We start from the raw sequence: 7500 nt of genomic DNA, 5'->3' as shown, positions 1-7500 counted from the left end.
TCCATAGCCCCGGAGCTCCATAGCCCCGGAGCTCCATAGCCCCGGAGCTCCATAGCCCCGGAGCTCCATAGCCCCGGAGCTCCATAGCCCCGGAGCTCCATAGCCCCAGAGCTCCATACTTCCATAGCCCCAGAGCTCCATAGCTCCATACTTCCATAGCTCCAGCCGCGGAGGGTGCTGGCTGGTGGCTCCATAGCTCCATACTTCCATACTTGCAGCCACGGAGTTGGCTAAAATTGCACTAAGTGCGAAAGCCCATTCATTTACAACGGCGTGTCCGCCAGGCGGCGACATTTCCCCGTTACCGGTGGCTGCGCGGCGGGTGAGTGACAGAGCTTATCCGAGCGGCTGGAACTCTGCGCCGGCGTGGTCGAGCGTGAGGCCTCGGCCCTTTGGCTGCCTGGTACCTAAAACACTTCCATTGATCCAGCCACGGAGGGTGCTGGCTGGTGGCTCCATACCTCCATAGCTCCATACCTCCAGAGCTCCAGAGCTCCATAGCACCAGAGCTCCATAGCTCCATAGCACCAGAGCTCCATAGCACCAGAGCTCCATAGCTCCATAGCACCAGAGCTCCATAGCTCCATAGCACCAGAGCTCCATAGCACCAGAGCTCCATAGCTCCATAGCACCAGAGCTCCATAGCTCCATAGCACCAGAGCTCCATAGCTCCATAGCACCAGAGCTCCATAGCACCAGAGCTCCATAGCTCCATAGCACCAGAGCTCCATACCTCCATACCTCCAGAGCTCCATAGCTCCATAGCACCAGAGCTCCATAGCTCCATAGCACCAGAGCTCCATAGCTCCATAGCACCAGAGCTCCATAGCTCCATAGCACCAGCTCCATAGCTCCATAGCACCAGAGCTCCATAGCTCCATAGCACCAGAGCTCCATAGCTCCATAGCTCCAGAGCTCCATAGCTCCAGCCTGGGTGGCTGGTGGCTCCATAGCTCCATACTTCCATAGCTCCAGTCAGAGAGTTGGCGAAAATTGCACTAAGTGCGAAAGCCCATTCATTTACAACGGCGTGTCCGCCAGGCGGCGACATTTCCCCGTTACCGGTGGCTGCGCGGCGGGTGAGTGACAGAGCTTATCCGAGCGGCTGGAACTCTGCGCCGGCGTGGTCGAGCGTGAGGCCCCGGCCCTTTGGCTGCCTGGTACCTAAAACACTTCCATTGATCCAGCCACGGAGGGTGCTGGCTGGTGGCTCCATAGCTCCATAGCTCCATAGCACCAGAGCTCCATAGCTCCATAGCACCAGAGCTCCATAGCTCCATAGCACCAGAGCTCCATAGCTCCATAGCACCAGAGCTCCATACCTCCAGAGCTCCATACCTCCAGAGCTCCATACCTCCAGAGCTCCATAGCTCCATAGCACCATAGCTCCATAGCACCAGAGCTCCATAGCACCAGAGCTCCATAGCACCAGAGCTCCATAGCTCCATAGCACCAGAGCTCCATAGCTCCATAGCACCAGAGCTCCATACTTCCAGAGCTCCATAGCTCCATAGCTCCATAGCTCCATAGCACCATAGCTCCATACTTCCAGAGCTCCATAGCTCCATAGCTCCATACTTCCATAGCTCCATAGCTCCATACTTCCATAGCACCAGAGCTCCATACCTCCAGAGCTCCATAGCTCCAGCCTGGGTGGCTGGTGGCTCCATAGCTCCATACTTCCATAGCTCCAGTCAGAGAGTTGGCGAAAATTGCACTAAGTGCGAAAGCCCATTCATTTACAAGGGCGTGTCCACAAGGCGGCGACATTTCCCCGTTACCGGTGGCTGCGCGGCAGGAGAGTGACAGAGCTTATCCGAGCGGCTGGAACTCTGCGCCGGCGTGGTCGAACGGCTGGCCTCGGTAGTTGAGGTACCAGGGGTGGGCCGGGGAGCTCCAGGCGGGTCTTGTGAGAGAGTGAAGCCGAGCGGCTGGAACTCTCGGCCGGCGTGGTCGAGCGGCTGGCCTCGGTAGTTGAGGTACCAGGGGTGGGCCGGGGAGCTCCAGGCGGGTCTTGTGAGAGAGTGAAGCCGAGCGGCTGGAACTCTCGGCCGGCCTGGTCGAGCGGCTGGCCTCGGTAGTTGAGGTACCAGGGGTGGGCTGGGGAGCTCCAGGCGGGGCTTGTGAGAGAGTGAAGCCGAGCGGCTGGAACTCTGGGCCGGTGTGGTTGAGCCACGGAGGGTGCTGGCTGGTGGCTCCATAGCTCCATAGCTCCATAGCTCCATAGCTCCATACTTCCATAGCTCCATAGCTCCATACTTCCATAGCTCCAGACTTCCATAGCTCCATAGCTCCATACTTCCATAGCTCCATACATCCATAGCTCCATAGCTCCATACTTCCATAGCTCCATAGCTCCATAGCTCCATAGCCCCAGAGCTCCATAGCTCCATAGCTCCATAGCTCCATAGCTCCATAGCTCCATAGCTCCAGAGCTCCAAACTTCCATAGCTCCAGAGCTCCAGCCTGGCTGGTGGCTCCATAGCTCCATACTTGCAGCCACGGAGCTGGCGAAAATTGCACTAAGTGCGAAAGCCCATTCATTTACAAGGGCGTGTCCACAAGGCGGCGACATTTCCCCGTTACCGGTGGCTGCTTAGCGGGAGAGTGGCAGAGCTTATCCGAGCGGCTGGAACTCTGCGCCGGCGTGGTCGAGCGGCTGGCCTCGGTAGTTGAGGTACCAGGGGCGGGCTGGGGAGCTCCAGGCGGGGCTTGTGAGAGAGTGAAGCCGAGCGGCTGGAACTCTGGGCCGGCCTGGTCGAGCGGCTGGCCTCGGTAGTTGAGGTACCAGGGGCGGGCTGGGGAGCTCCAGGCGGGGCTTGTGAGAGAGTGTAGCCGAGCTGCTGGAACTCTGGGCCGGCGTGGTTGAGCAGCATGCCCGCGGAGGTGGCTCTTCCATAGGCAGGGAGGGTGCTGGAGCTCCACACTTCCATAGGCAGGGAGGGTGCTGGAGCTCCACACTTCCATAGGCAGGGAGGGTGCTGGAGCTCCACACTTCCATAGGCAGGGAGGGTGCTGGAGCTCCACACTTCCATAGGCAGGGAGGGTGCTGGAGCTCCACACTTCCATAGGCAGGGAGGGTGCTGGAGCTCCACACTTCCATAGGCAGGGAGGGTGCTGGAGCTCCACACTTCCATAGGCAGGGAGGGTGCTGGAGCTCCACACTTCCATAGGCAGGGAGGGTGCTGGAGCTCCACACTTCCATAGGCAGGGAGGGTGCTGGAGCTCCACACTTCCATAGGCAGGGAGGGTGCTGGAGCTCCACACTTCCATAGGCAGGGAGGGTGCTGGAGCTCCACACTTCCATAGGCAGGGAGGGTGCTGGAGCTCCACATCCACACTTCCAGCCACGGAGCATGCTGGCACTTCCACCTTGCTTGCTAAGTCGGCGTGATCTTGCCCAAAAAGTCCCTCCTCACCTCCAGCTGGAAGTGGAAAAAAATCCTCCACCTGCTTGGCCGAGGTTCTGGAAGCCAGCAGCTCGCAGAATGTTGCCAAAGTTTCACTGGAAGGAAAAGAAAAGAGAAGACCGAGTGCGCATTTCACCTACCGCCGAATGTCCACAAGAGGGAAGTGTCACTCCGTCGCAGAATCTGCGCCGACGCACTCGGCACCCTTCGAATTTATGGTGCCGGTGCGGGTGTTCTGGGTGCAAAAAGGCCGCCCAAGTGGTAGAAAAAAATCAGACTTCGTCTCTTAGGTCGAAATTAATGCCAAGTTTTGAAATGCGCTGGCAGGGGTGGACCAGGGCCCGTTAGAAGTGCTTAGCCGAGGTCCTGGAAGCCTAACCCGGCGTGATCTTGTGCAAAAAGCCGCTGCTGAGCTCCAGCTGGAAGTGTAAAAAGAACCGGGCTGGATCAAAAAAAGAACCGGGCGGCCCGTTAAAATTGCTTAGCCGAGGTCCTGGAACCCTAACCCGGCGTGATCTTGTGCAAAAAGCCGCTGCTGAGCTCCAGCTGGAAGTGTAAAAAGAACCGGGCTGGTTCAAAAAAAGAACCGGGCGACCCGTTAGAAGTGCTTAGCCGAGGTCCTGGAAGCCTAACCCGGCGTGATCTTGTGCAAAAAGCCGCTGCTGAGCTCCAGCTGGAAGTGGAAAAAGAACCGGGCTGGATCAAAAAAGAACCGGGCGACCCGTTAAAATTGCTTAGCCGAGGTCCTGGAAGCCTAACACGGCGTGATCTTGTGCAAAAAGCCGCTCCCGAGCTCCAGCTGGAAGTGTAAAAAGAACCGGGCTGGATAAAAAAAGAACCGGGCTGGATCAAAAAAGAACCGGGGGACCCGTTAAAATTGCTTAGCCGAGGTCCTGGAAGCCTAACCCGGCGTGATCTTGTGCAAAAAGCCGCTCCCGAGCTCCAGCTGGAAGTGTAAAAAGAACCGGGCTGGATAAAAAAAGAACCGGGCTGGATCAAAAAAGAACCGGGGGACCCGTTAAAATTGCTTTGCCGAGGTCCTGGAAGCCTAACCCGGCGTGATCTTGTGCAAAAAGCCGCTCCCGAGCTCCAGCTGGAAGTGTAAAAAGAACCGGGCTGGATAAAAAAAAGAACCGGGCTGGATCAAAAAAGAACCGGGCGACCCGTTAAAATTGCTTAGCCGAGGTCCTGGAAGCCTAACACGGCGTGATCTTGTGCAAAAAGCCGCTCCCGAGCTCCAGCTGGAAGTGTAAAAAGAACCGGGCTGGATAAAAAAAGAACCGGGCTGGATCAAAAAAGAACCGGGCGACCCGTTAAAATTGCTTAGCCGAGGTCCTGGAAGCCTAACACGGCGTGATCTTGTGCAAAAAGCCGGTCCCGAGCTCCAGCTGGAAGTGTAAAAAGAACCAGGCTGGATAAAAAAAAGAACCGGGCTGGATCAAAAAAGAACCGGGCGACCCGTTAAAATTGCTTAGCCGAGGTCCTGGAAGCCTAACCCGGCGTGATCTTGTGCAAAAAGCCGCTCCCGAGCTCCAGCTGGAAGTTTAAAAAGAACCGGGCTGGATCAAAAAAAGAACCGGGCTGGTTCAAAAAAGAACCGGGCGACCCGTTAAAATTGCTTAGCCGAGGTCCTGGAAGCCTAACACGGCGTGATCTTGTGCAAAAAGCCGCTCCCGAGCTCCAGCTGGAAGTGTAAAAAGAACCGGGCTGGATAAAAAAAGAACCGGGCTGGATCAAAAAAGAACCGGGGGACCCGTTAAAATTGCTTAGCCGAGGTCCTGGAAGCCTAACCCGGCGTGATCTTGTGCAAAAAGCCGCTCCCGAGCTCCAGCTGGAAGTGTAAAAAGAACCGGGCTGGATAAAAAAAGAACCGGGCTGGATCAAAAAAGAACCGGGCGACCCGTTAAAATTGCTTAGCCGAGGTCCTGGAAGCCTAACCCGGCGTGATCTTGTGCAAAAAGCCGCTCCCGAGCTCCAGCTGGAAGTGTAAAAAGAACCGGGCTGGATAAAAAAAAGAACCGGGCTGGATCAAAAAAGAACCGGGCGACCCGTTAAAATTGCTTCGCCGAGGTCCTGGAAGCCTAACACGGCGTGATCTTGTGCAAAAAGCCGCTCCCGAGCTCCAGCTGGAAGTGTAAAAAGAACCGGGCTGGATAAAAAAAAGAACCGGGCTGGATCAAAAAAGAACCGGGCGACCCGTTAAAATTGCTTAGCCGAGGTCCTGGAAGCCTAACACGGCGTGATCTTGTGCAAAAAGCCGCTCCCGAGCTCCAGCTGGAAGTGTAAAAAGAACCGGGCTGGATAAAAAAAGAACCGGGCTGGATCAAAAAAGAACCGGGCGACCCGTTAAAATTGCTTAGCCGAGGTCCTGGAAGCCTAACACGGCGTGATCTTGTGCAAAAAGCCGCTCCCGAGCTCCAGCTGGAAGTGTAAAAAGAACCAGGCTGGATAAAAAAAAGAACCGGGCTGGATCAAAAAAGAACCGGGCGACCCGTTAAAATTGCTTAGCCGAGGTCCTGGAAGCCTAACCCGGCGTGATCTTGTGCAAAAAGCCGCTCCCGAGCTCCAGCTGGAAGTTTAAAAAGAACCGGGCTGGATCAAAAAAAGAACCGGGCTGGTTCAAAAAAGAACCGGGCGACCCGTTAAAATTGCTTAGCCGAGGTCCTGGAAGCCTAACACGGCGTGATCTTGTGCAAAAAGCCGCTCCCGAGCTCCAGCTGGAAGTGTAAAAAGAACCAGGCTGGATAAAAAAAAGAACCGGGCTGGATCAAAAAAGAACCGGGCGACCCGTTAAAATTGCTTAGCCGAGGTCCTGGAAGCCTAACACGGCGTGTTCTTGTGCAAAAAGCCGCTCCCGAGCTCCAGCTGGAAGTGTAAAAAGAACCAGGCTGGATAAAAAAAAGAACCGGGCTGGATCAAAAAAGAACCGGGCGACCCGTTAAAATTGCTTAGCCGAGGTCCTGGAAGCCTAACACGGCGTGATCTTGTGCAAAAAGCCGCTCCCGAGCTCCAGCTGGAAGTGTAAAAAGAACCGGGCTGGATAAAAAAAGAACCGGGCTGGATAAAAAAAAGAACCGGGCGACCCGTTAAAATTGCTTAGCCGAGGTCCTGGAAGCCTAACACGGCGTGTTCTTGTGCAAAAAGCCGCTCCCGAGCTCCAGCTGGAAGTGTAAAAAGAACCGGGCTGGATAAAAAAAGAACCGGGCTGGATAAAAAAAAAGAACCGGGCGACCCGTTAAAATTGCTTAGCCGAGGTCCTGGAAGCCTAACACGGCGTGTTCTTGTGCAAAAAGCCGCTCCCGAGCTCCAGCTGGAAGTGTAAAAAGAACCGGGCTGGATAAAAAAAAAGAACCGGGCTGGATCAAAAAAGAACCGGGCGACCCGTTAAAATTGCTTAGCCGAGGTCCTGGAAGCCTAACCCGGCGTGATCTTGCCCGAAATTCGGCCTCTATACTTCCATTTTAGGTACCAGGCGCTCATAGTGTGTTGGTCCCACTAGTCAGTGTACTGGTCCCCCTCGCTAGTGTACTGGTCCCCCTAGTCAGTGTACTCATCCAGTTACCCCCCGTTTTCCAAAACACCATCGGCACGTATAAGGGGGGGACTCCTGAGAGAGATGAGGTATATGCCAGCGCAACACCAATCCGCTCCGCGCTGGTTCCCATGTCGGCTACGGATGAATAAAACCAGCCTGTCCCCCCTGGAGCTCACGAGACACGGAATTTTTTCTAAGTGCCAACGGCTCTTCCGAGCAAACGTGTCCGCTCCGGCTGGTTCCCCCGTCGGCCTCGAATGACGAAAAATGCCGGTCTCCGCCCGGAGCTCATGACAAACGAAAAATTTTCTAAGTGCCAACGGCACTAGCGAGCGAATGTGTCCGCTCGGCGCTGGTTCCCGGGTCGAACCCGGAAGACGAAAAACGCCGGTCTCCGCCCGGAGCTCATGACAAACGAAAAATCTTCTAAGTGCCAACGGCACTAGCGAGCGAATGTGTCCGCTCGGCGCTGGTTCCCGGGTCGAACCCGGAAGACGAAAAACGCCGGTCTCCGCCCGGAGCTCATGACAAACGAAAAATTTTCTAAGTGCCAAC

This window comes from Syngnathus leptorhynchus, unplaced genomic scaffold (assembly GCF_054491065.1).
Source record: "Syngnathus leptorhynchus isolate UIUO unplaced genomic scaffold, UIUO_Slep HiC_scaffold_350, whole genome shotgun sequence".
NCBI lineage: Eukaryota > Metazoa > Chordata > Actinopteri > Syngnathiformes > Syngnathidae > Syngnathus > Syngnathus leptorhynchus.
This window is presented reverse-complemented; position numbering follows the sequence as displayed.